Genomic DNA, 18,854 nt, shown 5'->3' on the forward strand with positions numbered 1-18,854 from the left:
ACTGCCCATGGGCGTGGCGGGGGGGGGTGTTCAGGGAATGCTGCATGTACACTTGGAAGCACATGGGCCTGGGGTCCCGCCAGGTCCAATGATGAATTAAGCCCTAGGGAAGGTAGTAGCCTTAGCTCATCCTGATGGTCCTTTTTGCAATCTGAGGTGGGAGGCGAGACAGAGAAAGTGGCAGTTGGGCCCCCTGACACCCATTAAACCCCAGGCACCTGCCTAGGTTGCCTTGTGGATGATCTTGCTCCAGCCAGGTCTGTCGGTCTTCAGGAAATTGAACGCTTTTACAACTCAGCACTGGATCAAGCCTTTGCGACTGATATTTTTCAGCATTCCTGACTGATCATTTTGGCAGGAAATCTGGTGGCCGTGTTGCAATATCGATTCTCCTCCGATTTAATAAAATTATCAGATGGAAGGTCGATTTGCCTGCAAAATCGAGTGATGTATGGGCACCCTTAGAGGCAGATGACCAGGACAGCAGCCAAATACGTAGTCTGTTGTGAGAGTAGCCCAGCAATGGAACGTCCAGCTTCGTACGTCATTCTACAGATCTATAGCTTTACTTTAACCACTTGAGGATCGTGGTGTTAAACCCCCCAAGAGACCAAGCCATTTCTCACTAAATGGGCCACTGCAGCTTTAAGGCCTCGCTGCAGGGTTGTCCAACTCAGCACAAAAGTGTCGCCCCCCCTTTTCTTCCCACCAACAGAGTTTTTGGTGGGGTCTGATTGCCCCCCAGATGTTTGTTTCTTTGTTTTATAAATATGTATTACAATATTTTTAAAATAAATTTGCCTATTTTTTTTACACTACCCCCTTTCCCCCCGCCAGGCGATCAGCGTGATCAGCTGTCATAAGCAGGGCCGGGCCGAGGCATAGGCTGGAGAGACTCCAGCCTCAGGGCGCAGTGTAGAAGGGGGCGCAGAATTCATTCAGTTGTCAACATAATTGTGTTTGAAGCAGAAATAAATAAGAAAAGGGGATACATGGCAGTGACTGCAAGCTAGATAACTAGATATTAAGGTGTTGGGGAGGTTGTGGGCCCTGTGGCCCTCTTAGTCTAATAGCAATCAGTATGTGACGGCTGGGGTGGGAGGGATGGAGGGGCGCACTTTGGTGTCTCAGCCTTGGGTGCTGGAGGACCTTGTCCCGCCTCTGGTCATAAGCTTCAGCGTATGACAGCCAATCACTCCCTGAACAACAGAGGGGACAGCCATGTGACACGGCTGTCCCCAGTACAGCGTTGCCTTGCATTTCAGCGCTGTACAGCAATAAAAGACGGCCGTCTAACAGTCTCCCAGCGGCGATCGCCCGCAAACCACACCCCAAGGACCTAAAGCTAGAGGGATATGGAGGCTGCCAAATTTATTTCCCTTTAAAGTGGACCTGAGCTCTTGCACAGGACAGGAGGAAAACATAGAGAAATGCACCCTGTATGTATTTAGAGAGTTTAGCCTGTCTAATTCACCCTCATCTGACTGTGACTAATCACCACCGTAATTTGATCTCTCAGCTGTGTCAGCTCAGGAATCTCTGCTGCCATAGCAGAGGAGCTATTTAGGAAACACAGGATGTTAGCCTTATGTCTGCTTCCATGAAATCAGGAAGTAGACACACTGCAGATTTATTGCAGGATTTCTATCAGCTGTGACAAAGGAATGTTTTTCTTTCAAGGTCATTATGCTGTGGCATATCATTTAGAGCAGAGAGGAAGTTCTGAGTTCAGGTCCACTTTTAGCAATACCCGTTGTTTGGCTATACTGCTGATCCTCTACCTCTAATACATTCAGCCTCTGACCCTGAACAAGCATGCAGCAGATCAGGTGATTCTGACATTACTGACAGATCTGACAAGATTAGCTGCATATTTGTTCCTGGTGTGATTCAGACACTACTGCAGCCAAATAGATCAGCATGGCTGCCAGGCAACTGGTATTATTTAAAAGGAAATAAAAATGGCAGCCTCCCTATCCCTCTTGTTACAATTTTACTTTAAAGTTATTGCTTTGCTCCCTGCCCCCATCCATGCAGACACTATCAGCTCAGTATAAGAGGATTACTATGGATATCATCCTGTTTGATATGTTTGAGAGTCCTGATCAGGATCTCCCCGGTAGTGAGTGAGGGGCATACAGGCCGGTATAAGCTTGGCTGGAGGTTTATGAGCTTAGCGCTGGGCTTTGGTGGCATCTGCTGGAGCTGAAAGAAAGAATCTTAGCATGAACAAAAGTGGGCCTCCCCATCTTGGTAAATTATATGCAGGGTTTCTGAGAATCAGGGCGCTGTATGGATTGGCTAGAAGAGAGGGTAGTGTAAGGGTGTCAATAAGGGTTGGTTCACACAGGCGTTCCGTGGCGTCTCACTCAGGCCTCGTTTACATTGCGTTCCGTTCACGTTTGTCGTTTTTTTTCTCCCAGTGCTCTGGTGGGCGCTGCGGTTTTTGCAAAGCACTTCAATAAGCGCTTTTTCAGAGCGATTGCGTTTTTTCACTCTCTGACGCAAGTCAGGAAGTGAACTCTTTGACCCGGAAAAGAATAAATACAATCACTGCACAAATCGATTTTGTGAGCGTTTTCTGATTCTCCTATACCTTCCATTGAGGCGGAATCGCCTCAAAAATGGTCCCCGCACCGCTTTGCTGCCCGCACAGCGCACGACCCGCGCGGATATGAACCTTCTCATACACATTCATTGCACAAGCGTTTGACAGGCGATTTTTAAAATAGCCCCCTCAGGGCTCTTTTACATTTGGCAACATGTGCACGAATCCCGCTGATTGGAGGGAAGGGATGTGGGCGGGGAGCGCCGATATAGAGGAGGCGGGGGAGGGCGGTGACAGACACTCACAGGTAAACAACCTGCTGGGGACACGCTGTGTGTCGCTAGCACGGCGGTTTTTGTTACAGGGGATAGCACAGCACCGGGAGGCACACAATACAGAGGCTGGTGTTAGTGTGCACAACCAGCCTCTGTGCCCTACTAACTTTATTAAATCCCACCTCGGGTTCTCTTTAAAGTGAACCTTAAGGCCCGGTTCACATTAGCGGGCGCCGTCCGGAATCGCCGTGCCGGAGCCGGACCGCATGCGGGACGGACGGAACGGACGCACGGCATAGCAATGAAAGCCTATGCGTGCGTTCACATGCGTCCGTTTCGTCCGGACCGGATCCGGACCGGATCCGGACTCCGGCATAAGACCCAACATGCGCTATTTTTTGGTCCGGCTCCTCCGGCAGCCGTATCCGGGGCGGAGCCGGACTGCACCATCCGGCCAATACAAAGCAATGAGAACCGGAGAGCGCACAACACACTGGCTAAAAATCCGGATGTTCTACCCCACTTCCTATGCGGATTGTTGCGGCGATTTTGGATGGGGACACATGGGCAAGCATTTTGGAGTGGAGCAGCAGTGACTTTTAAATGAGCTGGAGATGTTGGCAGCATGTCGGAGGTGGAGGTGAGTGCTAAACAGCGGAGGGCCTGATTCCACAGGTCCCCCTTCTGCTGACCTCCCAGACCCCAACATTTTATTTGGTTTGTACTAACTTTTGCCAAACGGATCCGGATCGCATCCTGATGAACACCTGATGCAACCTGACCGGATCCGGAGAACCGTACGGTTCCGATCCGGATCCGGTCCGGATCCGGTCAGGTCATCCGGTCCGTTTGGCAGAGAACCGCAAGTGTGAACTTGCTAGAAACAGCTAGTTTCGTGTTTGCCGACTAGTGCTAGTGAAACAGCTAGTTTGCCGACTAGTGCTAGTGAAACAGCTAGTTTCGTGTTTGCCGACAGGCCCTTCAGGACTGGCCACGCGTAGCTTTTTCCGCATTCCCGACTGCAATTAGCGCTATTGCGGACCGCAACGCGTACAAAAATATGCGTTGCCGCATATCTATGCGTGCGTAATGCGGCAACGCGTATTTTTGTACGCGTTGCGGCCCGCTAATTACAGTCGGGTATGCAGAAAAAGCTACGCGTGGCCAGTCCTGACGGGCCTGTCAGCAAAAACGAAACTAGCTGGCAGCGGGGGACCAGAGGATTAGTGAGTAGCTTCGAGGGCACAGGACTGCTGCAGGGGGCTGGTAGAAGCCCCAGGTGAGTAAAACTCTTTTTTTTTTCCTGGCTTAAGTGTCCCTTTAAGCAATACCAGTTGCTTGGCCATTCTGCTGATCCTCTGCCTCTCATACATTTAGCCCTAGACCCTGAATAAGCATGCAGCAGATCAGGTGTTTCTGACATTAATGTCATGTGACAGTATTAGCTGCATGCTTGTGGTGTGATTCAGACACTTCTGCAGCCAAACAGACCAACAGGACTGCCGGGCAACTGGTATTATTTAAAAGGAAATAAAAGGAAATAAATATGGATGCGTCCATAGCCCTCTCACTTCGGTTGTCCTTTAAGTCTGTGAACTATGGAAACTTCACTGTTAAGCAATTTTGTCCTCTAAGGGAGGGAACACACTTGCAGGGCAGTTTTCCTCTGCAATTCCCGGGTCTCCGTTGGCTTTTGCAATCATATTTTCTGGTAAAGTTTGGCTGAGAACGTTCTGCGATTTTTCGTTTGTGGTGCCATAAACTGAAATTGCGAACGTGTGCATTGTGCTGGAAAATCACAAACACAAAACATGAAGGGTCATGACGAGCGTTTTTCAAGCTAGGCTACTGACTTCAGTAACCTGTGGAGTCGTGTGCGTTTTGCCGTCCGTTGCAAAACACGCACAATCGCAGCTAGTGTGTTTCCTGCCTAAACTGTAATTGCAAATGCACGTGTCTTGCGGAAAATGTGCAATGCCGTGCGATTTAAAAGTTGCGCAGAAAATCGCGGACGAGTGGTCACACCAAGCGTTTCTGGAGGAAGACCATTGCCTTCTATAGCCTATGGAATCGTGAGCGTTTTGCCGTCAGCAGCAAAACGTGCACAATCGCATAACTTCCAACTTTTTGAGATGAGAAAAAGAGACACTTAAGCCACGCCCCTTCCACGGCTCTGATCACGCCCCTTAGCCGCGCATACCATAAAGATTTCATAAGAAAAATGTTGTTTTACAATTCAAACCACACTGGTCCTTTCTATCCTGGTTCATTTTCCTTCATAGTAACATTTAAAAATTAGTAATATATCAATTTAAAGGATGGGGATAAAGTTTAGAGTCAATCAAACACATTTTGTAGTATAGAAATATATATATTTATATAGAAAGAGGGACACAGTCCTGAAAGAGGGACAAATGAGGAGGAAAGAGGGACAGAGGGACAGGGCTCCCAAAGAGGGACAGTTGGGAGCTATGCATGCAATCGCAGCTAGCGTGTTGCCTGCCTTAGATGATTATAAACAATCTATTGATCAAGTAGAAGATGAAGCCATAAGTTGGTTCATCTTTTCTTCGGAGCTTCTCACCTTTTTAAGTGTGCATGAAATTCCTTGTCAAAGTTTGAACATTTATGAGCCCGACGCTCCATATGTGTGCCGCCTGCTCCCCTGCCACACGGGCTGAGCGCAGAGCGCCGCACACAACAAAGCAGCAGAAGCACATGAATGAAAGGAGTTCTTGGGCTTTACTTAAAGGGAACCTGTCAGATCAGCTGTTACCTGTCACAGCTGAAGCCCCCGAAACAGCTGGAGGCTGCCATGGCCTGACTCCCAGAAGTGGTGTTACTTCCAGGGCAGCATGGCGTACCGTGACATGCCTGCCTTGTAGATGTTTAGCACCCTTGGATGGTGTGTCACCGAAGCCGAAAGCCTCATAGTGGTATACGTAAAATCTGTGCTGGGGTGCCTCAACACTCTCCACAGACTTCTGGTAAAAGCAGCTAAACAGATACAAAAGCAGAGAGGTTTGCAGTCCGCGTACATCAAAAAAGGCGCAGGGAAATGTGGGCGCCCAGTAATCGCGATAGTATAATATCGGTGTATAATAACAGTAGTTTACTATTGAAGTGTAAAATATCGGTACTAAATATCAATATTTTACTATGGCTATACCTAAACCTACTCTCACACAGAACCCTTCTCCCCTGATACCTATCCTGTGACCCCCCCCCCCTGCACAAATGCCCTGACGCCTGACCCCCCTTAAACTTTGCCCCCCCCCCCCCCCCCCCCCGGCATAGGGACCAATTGAAACATTGGCATTGAGGTTTAATCTGGCTTGTACATACATGCAACTTTTCCCCAAAACCAACCGACTAAATATCGGCATTGAGGGGTAATTTGGGCACACAGTTGCATGTGTGTACAAGCCTTTATGCTATAGTCTGACCAGGTCCCAACTGGACAGAAACTGTCACTTGCAATCCTGATGTTTAACACTTTCAGGCAAAGAAAGCAAAAAAGGAACACAGCATAGTTATTTGTGTGCTAGGCTGCTAGGCACTGTACATACACGTCTATCTCATCATGTCACATGTCAGCTCGCTCCTTTAAGAAAAAAGTAGCCGTGTTCAAATACTGAAGTAAAGGAAACCTAAAAAATTAGTAAGTAAAAAAACTGTAATGCTATTATACAGGTTGCCATCTTATGTCAGGTTTCAATGTGAATTTCCTTTGCTCTGATGTTGCCTTTGTTTCTTATGTGTGTATATGGAGTAAGGGCCAGGCCCCCATGTTCTGTTCCTGCCCCTTCCTGCCTTACTAAGTTGCTCCCATTGGCTGACAGTCACCATGTGACATTGTTGACAGATTATTAGTAGGCCTTTTTTTGTCTTCAGTTACCCTAGAACAGCTATTTCTGTGAGAGAGATATAAACTGTACTACTGGCCCTTATGTGTGAGATGCACAATTGCTTGTTGCCCATAGCAACCGGTCATAATCCCTGTTTCAGTTGAACATCTGTAATGTAACCATAGCAACTGGATAGGAATATACATTTGAGGGGATCCAACAGTCATGTACTGAGAAAAGCAAATGCAAGTCCCAGACCCAAAGACATCCTACTTCCCCAATGAAAGACTAAAAACATGAAGAAAGAAAATGTAAAATTAGAACATGGATTAGAAAGTTTACAGGAAATGAAAAGCAGGCAAGTTATAATTATTATTATTATTTGGTTATTAACACCTATAATACCTGTATATGCATTCAGGTTTGCTCACTCTAATGCTAGTGACCGGACTTTTGTATTTATTACTTTTCTATCAGTGTGGAACCATAATTAGAGGTTATCTACAATGAAAACAACATGCCATATCTAAATGCTTCCAGACATAGAAGTAAGTGAATAAAGTGAGCCAAAGACACTTTAAAGTGAAACCGAGGTGAGAGTTATTTAGAGGTTGACATTTTTATTTCATTTTAAGCAATACCAGTTGCCTGGCTGTCCTGCTAATCCTCTGACTCTAAGGGCGCAATTCCACTAGAGCGGCGCGCGTCTGCGAGACACGCGCCGACTCTTCCGAGTCTGCGGGGGAAAGCAGACGAATCCCATCAGCCGTGCCATGCACGGCTATGGGATCCGCAGCCTCCCGCGCCGATTCGTATAGAAAAGCCGGGCAAATCGCTAGCGGTAGCGATTCGGCCGGCATTACCATTGCACCCTATGGCAGAGTTTCCCCGTACTATTCGCCTGTGGGAAAACTGCAGATTTGCGGCGGTTTACGCTCAAGTGGAAACGCACCCTAATACCTTCAGCCATAGACCCTGAACAAGCATGCAGCAGACGAGAGGTTTCTGACATTGTTGTCAGATCTGACAAGATTAGCTGCATGCTTGTTTCTGGTGTGATTAAAACATTACTGCAGCCAAATAGATCAGCAGGGCTGTCAGGCAACTGGTATTAACAGGAAATAAATATGGCAGCCTATTTATCATTCTCCCCTTGGGATCACTTTAAAGTGTACCCAAGTGAACCTCAGGTTAAAAAGCGGATATTTACCTCAGAAGAATATCCTGTAAAAGATTTGCCATGACTTCGCCCCTCTTCATTCACGAGCGTGGCTGTTCGGGGCCTGCACGAGTAAGGTGTTTTACCTGGGCAGTAAGCTGGAGACGCATGAGCAGCTACATATTACTGTGCGGGTGTGGCCAAGCATGGGTGGTTGCGATCTTCAGGAAGGCCCCAGGCAGCCGCGGTGGTCAGGAGGAGAACACGGGAGGGAGGATCCCGAGCTTCGCTCTTATTAGGTTAGTATATTTTTTTTGTTCCAGGGCTCACCCCGATTTCACTTTGAGCTTCTACCCCAGGGGCCAGGAACCTTTTTGGCTGAGAGAGCCATAAACACCACATCACGCCCCTGTTGCCATGGTGATGTGTATACAGTTGATCCCCTGGGCAGTAAAAGTGTCAAACATGTCTTCCGCTTCTCTTGGGTTTCAGCAACATCAGCAATTTCCCCGAGAGCCAGACAGGAGAAATACCGACTAACAGCTTACAATTAGTTGGTTACTTGGGGGTTGATTCACTTCGTAGAACGAGATCCCCACACTTTGGCCCAATAGGCTGCCTGTCAAGTGACAGACAGCCTATTGGGCCTTAAAAGTGCAGGGAACTCGTCAAACAAAGTCACTGGACCTGACAGGGCCCAGAGTGGGACAATTGGAGCACCTGTTAGTTTTGGGGTAGCGCCGCGCGAGTACGTTAGTAATGCATGCTACAGCAGTGCACTACTTTGAAAATGTTACTTGTGCTGCCACACTGCGCTGCTTGAGCAGTGTAGCTTAGTGAATCAACCCCATACTGATTTGTCTGTAAGCCAATGAATCACAGCCGCACACTCTCTGCTGCCATTCGCCGACTCCTGATCACATGACTTGCATTGGTCATGTGATCGGGAATAGGCAAATGGCAGCAGAGAGTGTGCAGCTGTGATGCACGGAAGAGACCCGCACCACTGGAGCAGGTAAATATTGCACCATTCCCTATGCTGCTCTGCATGCAAGTGGGGAGAGGGAGGAGGCACAGGCCTCCAAGCCCCCCCACCTAAGTATTTGGCCAATCAGACATTGCAATTAAATAGCAAAAAAAAAAGACTCCTCGGAAATCAGAACTCAGAGAACAATAATTATAAAAATCAGCGGAATCGGAAATTGGCATTGTCGTAAATAACATTTCCTTGGAATCAGAAAATGGTATTTCTGACCATCCCGTGAAACAGGGCAGTGGACACACTTGTGGTGTAGTCTGGCAGGGGAACCCAAGTTTTGGTTCGGATTTTGGTCGTGATTTAGGGGTTCGGCAGAGGACAGAGTTATCAGCCTTGGAACTACGGTGCCTACAGTCTTCCGTGATGTAAATCTGCCCCTGCATAAGACAGTTACTGTAGGCGAACATACAGGCCCAGATTTACCTCACAGGAGCCTATAGGCACAGATGTCCTGGCACCTCAGACTTCACCCTACATGAATCCACAAACCCCCACCGAACCACACTGCAAGTGTGCTGGCTGGTCCAGCTGTCACTTCTCCATTACTTCCCTTGCCCATCATAGGTAGCTACAGGTGCCCTTTATTATTAGGTAGCAGAAAGAACTCTCAATATAGAGCAGCTAGAGGTGCCCCCAAGTATTAGGTATTTAGAGGAACCTCAGTATTAAGTAGGTAGAGGTGTTTCTGACTGAAGGGAGATCTCGTCAGTGAAATGCCGAGAGCTGGTTGAATAACCTCTCATTTACACTCCTCTCAGGACTCTGCATAGGGAACGAGGGAGGAAATTGCTCTGGGAGGGGTCAGTGAGCCACCTTTCCATAATCAGGCGCCTGTAGGCACGTGCCTAGGTTGCCTTATGGTAAATCCGGCCCTGCGAACATAACAAGCTCGGGTGTGGCACCAAGACACTTTTCTGTGCTGAGAGTCATGGCAGTCAGTGCCTCAAAGAGGCAAGAAAATGTAAAAAAACAATGCAAGCAGCTGTGTCTCACTGATAAAATTTCATGTGATGATTCAAGAGACGAGATCCAAATTCTTTCCTAAATCGAACCTCTTTTGGTCCCTTTTAGGAATATATTGTTTCTTGTTTCGGAGATGAAAAAAAAAGTGTCTTTTTCTCACTGTCTGCCGCCAGAAATACAGTTCTGAGCTGCTAATTTTCCATGGGGGAGGATTGGGAAAAAGCTGTGCGAAATGGCTAATCAAATTATGCCTGTGTAATTCACTGTATCAGTCAGAAAGTTTGCTTTTGCACTTGCTGTTTAAATAGTGTCCCCGGCATGATTACTGTACATTGTGAATGCAGAATGGCACAATATCAATGGAGTAAGGCAGGCACCGATTTTTTTTCCATTAACTCGTTGCCATCTCACAAATGGGAATCCATCAGGAATAGAGACCTGTGTGATTTGGCTCTGACCGAAGCAGCTGTTCCACGACTTGTGCTCTGTATTATGCCTGGTACACACCATGCAATTTCCTGTCAGATTAAAGAGAATCTGTACTCTAAAATTATTACAATAAAAAGCATACCATTCTATTCATTATGTTCTCCTAGGCCCCTCTGTTTTGTTTCTGTCACTCTGTGCTGAGATCCTGGCTTGTAATTGTCAGTTTTAAGCAGCGTTTACAAACAAAAGACATGGCTGATAACCAGCATGTGATAGGCTGAGAGGAGCTCAGTCTGTGACTCACACAGAGCCTGGAGGGGGCGTGGAGAGGGTGTGTATAGCTTCTTCCCATCACAAACAGAGCAGCTCTTGCCTGAATCGACAAAGCTGACAAAGGAAAGAAGATTAGATCATATAACAGAGATAACACAGCAACTGTGCAACTAGGAAAGACTGCAGTAAGACAGACCACATTAGAACAGGTATAGGAACTTATAGGATAGAAGAAATAAGGCTGAACATTTTGTTACAGAGTCTCTTTAAAGGCCAAATCGATCATTTCCGACAGTTCCAATCTGATTTCCGATTGTTTTTCTGATAGATTTTGTATACATATGATTGGAAAATTGTGTTAGTCTAATGGTGGCCATACATGGTACAATTTTTTTAATTTCTTTTCAATTCAAGCATTTCAATTCATTTATCTGATTGATTGTAACATTTAAAAAAATCTAACCAATGCACCATACACACGTGTTCAATTTTTCCCCAATTATAAAAAAAAAAAGATTGAAAACTCTAAAAAATTGCTTGGGTCTGTACATTAATAAATTCACAATCTACCCTACACCAATAGATTTTCATAAAAATTGATCTGAAAACTCCACCACTCCCAATCAATTTATATAAAAAAAAATGGGGTACTTACCTTGGGAGGGGGAAGCCTCTGAATCCTAATGAAGCCTCCCCCTTCCTCCTCAGCCTCAGGGATCCAGCGCTGGCAGCCCCCATAGATTGCACAGGTCATTAGCCGCTGCAGCCTAAGACAATATTTACATTTTGCATTCCTGCGCAGGTGCAGTACAAGCTTCCCCTCGGGCTGCAGCGGAAATAGCTGAGCCTGATTGGCTACTCTCTACTGCGCAGTCATGAGACATCTGTGCCTGCGCAGTAGAGTGGACCCGATCAGGCTCTGGTATTTCCGCTGGAGCATGAGGGGGATGCTTGTACTGCGCCTGCGCAGGGGTGTGGACTGTAAATACTGCTATTTGGGGGCTGCCAGCTAGAGAGGGCCCGAACTCTTCGCAAGCAAACAGTCCCTGCGGAATGGCCTCGGGGTCACTTCCATGTTCGCAAGCTTCCATAGTACTGCGCAGCCGCTTTCCCGGCAGCCACACGTCCCGGAGTGCACGCCCGCAGCAGGGAGCAATCAGCATATGCGCATGACGTCACGTATGAGGTCACGCAGAGCGCTCTCGGCTTTGGGTGCGCACTCAAGGACGCGCGGCTGACGAGAAAGCGTCTGCACAGTACTATGGAAGCTTGCGAACAAGAAAGTGACCCCTAAGTCATTCCCCAAGGACTGTTCGCTTGCGAAGAGTTTGGGCCATCTCTACTGCCAGCGCTGGATCCCAGAGGCTGAAAAGGATGGGGAAAGCTTTGTTAGAATCCAGAGGAGTTCTTATTCTCTTTACAGGTTTACATTAAAAACAGCAGAGCCCACAAACGGCCTAAAAAGTTGGCCTTCACCACCATGAGTAATGCTGGTGGTTTGTGTTGGATGGTTGAGACTCTTGGTTAGTTCCAGATAACCAAGACTCTACTGTATAAAAGAGAGAGAGAGTCGGGTGATTGCCGGTACGAGATCTGACAAGTTCTCATAATCATATCGGTGACAACAAGCACGCAATGACAAATGTATTACAGAAAGTCATAAAATTTGCTGTATTTGTTGCCGGATGAATTCTCTCCTCCCAATAAATCTCCTTCCCTTTATGCCTGCGTATTACGGTAAACCTTGTCAGTGATTGAAATGTTTTCTTAAGGGGCTCTAGCCACGGCGTTGCGCGCCTTTTCTTTCCTCGCTCGCTGCACCGAAAGAATGTTTACTCTGCTTTAAGTTGTATGTTATGTCAGCTGCGGAAATTGGAACGCTAACAAACACCTTCTGGGCCTTTCTCTTTATGACATCTCCTCTTGTCTCCGTACGTACATCTGCCATCGAGCAAGTGACTGACAAAAAGGAGAACTGGCACTCGGGGCTATAATCAGCATGGAATATAAGACAACGGCAATACCATCACCCGAAACCTGATTCCATTATTACACCGTTTTCATGATTTTGCATTATGTTTTATTACCCGCAGCAGATGATAGAGCCTGATATAGTCTGATGATGTCACTTTTTTTTGTGTGGCATTGCTGCATAAATTTACTGCTCGCAAGTCGCAAATCAGCGCCTGCTGTGTCGGTACCTTATGGGAAAGGCTGAGCCTTCCCGTCGTAGGAGTATTTTTATAGACGTTCGTTTACAGATTATATTTCAGAAGAATATTGTCATTGAGCCGCAGGCTGTGTTGCTTGAGTATGTGTGGCTGCACTTTTCCGCCACTAGAGGTCGCCTTTTGATGAATGGGACACAGGCTCTATATTATGCTGAATGAGTAGCCTGTTTCCGGTGAATACATCAAAAAAGGGCTCCAGGAAAAAAGGGCGCGGGTTAGCCAAAATTTTAAGATATTGTCTATAACAATATTTTTTGTGTTTCTTCATCCTTACCTGAGATAGAATAATACACGTTAAAATAGCAGTAATAAAATCGCTAAATACCGTCCATGGCGATCATAAAATAAGATCTGAGTAATAAATGCTGCTATTTTAATGGGTGCCCATGATGGCACCTGAAACATTACATTTTTTGATCTTTTTCTTGTGGCTATGGGTGGTGGATCCGAGGTGAACTTTTACTCATTGCATAATTGTGTTCCTTTCCTATTGTTCATAGGGCATTCCTCAAGCCAAATACTTTTTTGTTTTTGTTTTAATACTCTAATTCCCTATAAACTAAATAAACCACGCCCACAGGTTTTCAGAGAGCCTTGGCAGTAGCAAGGGCTTATGGGAGCTCAGTCTGGGCAGGAGGAGGAGGAGGTGTTACTAGCCATTGATTTCAGAGGCAGAGGGGAGGAGGGAGGAGGGAGATTTAAGTTTTTTACACAGGCTGAGTGCTCATGATGCAGATAAGCCTGCCTCGGTGTAATGTTTACAAACAACATGGCTGCTGTCATTGTATCACAGGAAGAAATAATCATATTCTATTAAAGCAGTTTGCAGCTAGATTTGCTGTGTAAACCATCTAAACTTTAGATAAAATATATAGACAAGTTACTTGTTATAGTACGTTTTTCATCTCAGATCCGCTTTAAGGTTAATAGTGGGGGTGGGGTGGTTAAGGTTAGGCGTCACAAAGGGTGTTTGTGGGGGTTGGGGATGGTTAGGGTTAGACATCAGGGTGAGGAGGAGGGGTTCTGTGTGAGAGTAGTTTTAGGTTTAGCTTTGGTGAATTATTGGTATTTCATACTGATACCAATATTTTTACGAATTTCCTGGGCGCCCTTTTATTACTTAGGCTTAGCTTGCCAGTGCTGTGTTTTTGAGCATTTTTTACAGGAGGTATCCCTTTTTTAATGACTGTATTGGCCAAGTATCCTCTTCTCTGGGTAATGTCATCTCAAGTCCCCCTTGACACGTGTATATTTATTAGGAGCACTTAATAATTACGCCTAAATGCTCTTCAAGTGTTCCTTAATGCTTAACTATAAATACTTGTTCAGGTCTATTTTTGTAGGATTTTTTCATAATATAATGGATTGGCTACAACAAGTTCAAGTCTCCCGCGGGCCCTACTGAGGTGCTCCTTGAAGTGCGTCATGTGATGAGAGCCCAGGATCTAGAGCCATTTAAAGTGCACGTGAAGTGCTAAAAAAATAATAAGTTAGATACCTACCTCAGTAGTTGGAAGCCTCTGATTGGGATCCTTGTAGAGATCACTGTTCCAGCGCAGGTCCCTCTTTATCTTCTGGACACGCCCCCAGCTGTGTGGATGAGCGCATCCGGACTGGGCAGTAAGGTTAGAGCATGCCACTCGTGTGCAGCCTTTTTCCTCTGTGCATGAGTGCTTTGTTCTTCTCGGCATGCATAGACCTTACTTGAAGGACTTGGGCCTTAGAACTGGGGGGGATGGAGTGGCTTCTGGAGGATCCAGGAAACCTTTGGACTATCCATTTTTTTCCATTCAGGCAGTGGTGTATCTAGAGTGGTGCAGGCACAGCTTGTGCAATGGGCGGTGTGGGCGCCATGCCTGCTCCTTCACGCTGCACCACTATTCTGGGGGATGTCTCTCACTATCTATATTGGGGGGCTATTTATACTGGGTGACGCCTTTCATTACCTTTACTGAGGGGACACCTCTAACCACCTATACTGGGGGACATCTCTTACTACCTATATTGCAGGGGAGGGCTACTTATACTAGCAGACATCTCTCACTACCTATTTTGGGAGGGCTAATTATACTGGGGGGACACCTGTCACTACCTATACTGGGGGACACCTCTTTCTACATATGTTGAGGGGACACCTCACACCACCTATAGTGGGGGAGTACTTATATTGGGGGACTCCTCTCATTTCTTATGCTAAAGGGGCTATTTATCCCGGGGGACACCTCTAACTAGCTATACTTGGAGGCCAACCTAAACTGGAGGGCTACCTATACTGAGTGGACTACCTCTTGCTGCCTATACTAGGGTATTACCTCTGGGTACTTATACTGATGTTAACTCTTGCAACTTATACTGGGGAAGGGGGGGGGGGGTTCAGCATTATGGCCCTTTAAGTTGGGCCCCCTGACACCAATAAAGTCTCAGGCACCTGCCTAGGATGCCCTGTGGATGCCCCTTACCACTTGAAAGTGGAGCTCATATCAATTCACCTAAAGCAATGAATCTGAGACAGTCATCTCCTCGCCATTAAATTGCCCGATCTACTTATTTCTCTTTCCAGTAGTTCCTGTATTAAGCCGTTCCTCTGTAGATTATAACGGGGTCATGTTTCTGTTTATGTGGAAATAATTGTGGTGATGAACACACGTTCCAGCGCTGCCACGCACATTGCTTTTCATTTTTTTTGGGGGGGGGGGGGAGTATTTATTTATTTTCTTTTCCAACAGATGTTTTCGCCGCGTGAATGCAAACTTTCCATCTATAGCGAGCGCAAACACAATCGCTCTCCAGAAGGGACAATTCAGCCGGAGAAAGGCGCGCGCAGGCAAGCCCACAACCCTCCTAGAGAGCGCCGGTCTCGCTGGCAGTCCATTAATTTGTTCAAATTAAATATTATCTTTGAATATTCAAAGGTTAAACGTACACTGATAATGGATTTAGACAGCCATTAAGCCGTAATTGCTCCCTAATGCTGCTAATAACAGACGTTTTGATGTAGCTCACTAAAAAAAAAAGAAATTGACAGAAAGCACATTGGATTTCCTCTGTTATTTTTTTCCTCATTAGGCTGCCTATTTGTTTAAGTTAAACAGTTCTCTGCAAATTGGATAAAGTGCGGTGGGTTGGTTTCATCGGAAAGCCAAGGTTGGAATGGCCCACGCTAAGGATTACAAGAGGGGCGCTTACAATCACGCAAAATTTTTAATTGAAAAATAATCTTATTTTTCTAGAGTGAGTTTTATGTCTACACCTCCTCTCTGCTTCACGTGATGTAGATTGGATCAATCGATGATTTCCAGCATATCTGATGCCAGGCCCAGATTTGCTTCACAGGAGCCTATAGGCACAGACGTCCTGGCATGTTAGACTCCGCCCTCCATGAACCTACAATCCCCCACCGAACTCCACCGCAAGTGTGCTGGCTGGCCCAGCTGTTACTTACTTCTCCCTTACTTCATAGCTACAAGTGACCCTTAGCATTAGGTAGCCAGAGGTACCCTCAGTATTAAGTAACTAGAGGAGCCCCCAATTATTAGGTAGCTAGAGGAACCTCAGTATTTAGTAGCTAGAGGTGCATCTGACTGAAGGGATCTCATTAGTTCACAGGTGTGGAACTCCAGGTCTGGAGGGCCAGATCCATGCCGGTGTTTAGGACTGAGAAAGAGAGGAATATGTTCTACCTGATGGACCACACCTTTCCTGATTCAGACCCATCAATTCATTTGAGCTGTGTCAAAAATGTGTGAGGACCTCGGCCCTCGTAGGACTGGTTTGACATCCCTGCATTAGTGGAATGCCGAGAGCTTGGTGAGTAACCTCCCATTTACACTCCGCTCGGGACTCTGCATAGGGAAGGAGGGAAGGAGGCACTCAGGGAGGAGAGTAAGCCACCTTTCCATTGTCAGGCACCTGTAGGCACTTGCCTACAATGCCTTACAGTAAATCCAGCACTGTCAGATGCGAAGCAGGTGGTTTTTGTGCTCCGTGGCAGGTGCTGAGACTTGGCGCTTCCCTAGCAGTAATGTTATATTGCACGGGGCACGTAAGGGTAAAATTCTGGGTTCCAGCGATCGCCGGACTCCAAATGTCTCCTCCCTCCGAGTTGCTAGGACTCGGAGGGTTAATGCTGCAGGGGATTTGAGTGACTGTCATTCACCTCTCCCTGTGCAAATCTCACTGGCAGTGTACACATACGCACGCTATCTGATGTGCTTCCGATCGAGAAATAAGTCAAATTTGTGCTGTACCGATCTTAAACTCCACCGCTTTCTCGTTCGGCAGCAGATCGAACAAGCCAGAAATTATCGATCGATCCATCGATCTCATGGGAAAATTCCATGATGTGTTTCAGCCATTAAACGTTCTGGACCCTTAAAGCGTACCCAAGGTGACATGTGACGTGATGAGATAGACATGTATATGTCAGGGGTGTAACTAGAAGCCCCTGGGCCCCTCAGCAAGAATTTGGATTCCCCCCTCCCCCCGGTGCCCGCTAAGGGCCGTTGGGGGGAGGGGGGCAGGAGGGGTCGCACCATGAGGGGAGAGCATTGGACATTGGCAGGGAGGGGGGACATTACCTCCCACCCCTCTCCTCGGGCTCTCACCTCTGCGTTCCTCTCCTGCATCAATTACAGTGGCAGCAGCAGCGTCAGACACATACCTCCATCCGCCGCGGAGGTCTCCGATCTGTGCTTCACATTACTTCCATAGATGAATATCTAACTTTTTTTTAGATGGCTTTACATTTGCTTCAAGGCTTTCAGTTTCCCCAGAGATTGGCGTGAAATCTTCCAGGATTCCCCAACTACGCAGCGCAAGAGGTTAACATTAGCCATTAATAAATGAAGCTCTATTAACTGCAAAACGGTTATATAATGCAAGTCCCTTCTTCTTGAAATTACCAATCATTCCCACAGTCAGTCATTACGGCAAAAAAAAAAAAACTCTCTCTCTGGAAGTGTAGCTATGTAATCATATGAAAGTAGATTCTTTTCATAAGACAAATGGAAAGACAGCTAAAAATGAAGAAATGAAAATTATAATGTACATTTCTAACAAATTACAGAGACGTTTCCAGGAAGCTTTTTTTAGTGTTTTTAAATGTTGGGACAAAGAGGTGCGCTCCACTTGTTTTTGAGAGAAACCGGTGGATTGAATATGAATCCCTATTTGTCTGCGCTAGGATGTAATTTCAGGTCATTCCGTAGGTTCCTTCTCCAGCATCTGCTGGCCCCGGCCTCTTCGCAAAACTCTTCCGTTTGAAGTTTGTTACCAGACTTTAATTAATTGAGCCCTGTGGAAATCAGAGTAGCAATTTCAGCATATGGAAGCAATAGGGGTGTTTTAAAGGGATTATGGGGGGAGGTTTTATGGGTGAGTGGGTCATTTCACTGACAGGTGCTGGCAATAAGGACTAGAGAGTCTCTTTTTTTTTCCTTTTTGGATTTTTCCATTGACCTGTTTGATGGGTGTTTAGCGATGTAAAACTGACCGTAGGCGTTCAGCGGTAATCCTGATCCAAGCTGGGCATCCTGTGTTGCCGCAGATCTACAACAGGAGGGCTGGTGCCCAAGCCATGCACCCTTACCAATGGCCAAGGCTAGAATTCCAGAGAATGATAGTGTTGAGTTGGTGCTAAGCAGACACTGATAGTGATGGCTATGTGCTAAGCAGGCACTGATAGTGATGGCTAGGTGCTAAGCAGGCACTGATAGTGATAGCTAGGTGCTAAGCAGGCACTGATAGTGATGGCTAGGTGCTAAGCAGACACTGATAGTGATGGCTATGTGCTAAGCAGGCACTGATAGTGATGGCTAGGTGCTAAGCAGGCACTGATAGTGATGGCTAGGTGCTAAGCAGACACTGATAGTGATGGCTATGTGCTAAGCAGGCACTGATAGTGATGGCTAGGTGCTAAGCAGGCACTGATAGTGATGGCTAGGTGCTAAGCAGGCACTGATAGTGATGGCTAGGTGCTAAGCAGGCACTGATAGTGATGGCTAGGTGCTAAGCAGACAATGATAGTGATGGCTAGGTGCTAAGCAGGCACTGATAGTGATAGCTAGGTGCTAAGCAGACACTGATAGTGA

The 18,854-nt window shown here is 46.6% G+C and overlaps 1 protein-coding gene across 18 annotated transcripts in view; it reads left to right on the plus strand.

Annotated features, from left to right (window-relative positions):
- Positions 1-18,854, plus strand: part of TCF4 (transcription factor 4) — a 578,937-nt gene that overhangs the window by 27,656 nt on the left and 532,427 nt on the right. For 3 of the 18 annotated variants that reach the window (XM_068251319.1, XM_068251318.1, XM_068251320.1), the window contains exon 1: positions 6,738-7,029. The exons of the other annotated variants lie outside the window; for them this stretch is intronic. The gene's annotated coding sequence lies outside the window, so the exon portion shown is untranslated. Of the gene's footprint in view, positions 1-6,737; positions 7,030-18,854 lie in introns of those variants that run through there. 18 annotated transcript variants of the gene reach the window in all.

The sequence above is a fragment of the Hyperolius riggenbachi genome, chromosome 1 (genome assembly GCF_040937935.1).
Source record: "Hyperolius riggenbachi isolate aHypRig1 chromosome 1, aHypRig1.pri, whole genome shotgun sequence".
NCBI lineage: Eukaryota > Metazoa > Chordata > Amphibia > Anura > Hyperoliidae > Hyperolius > Hyperolius riggenbachi.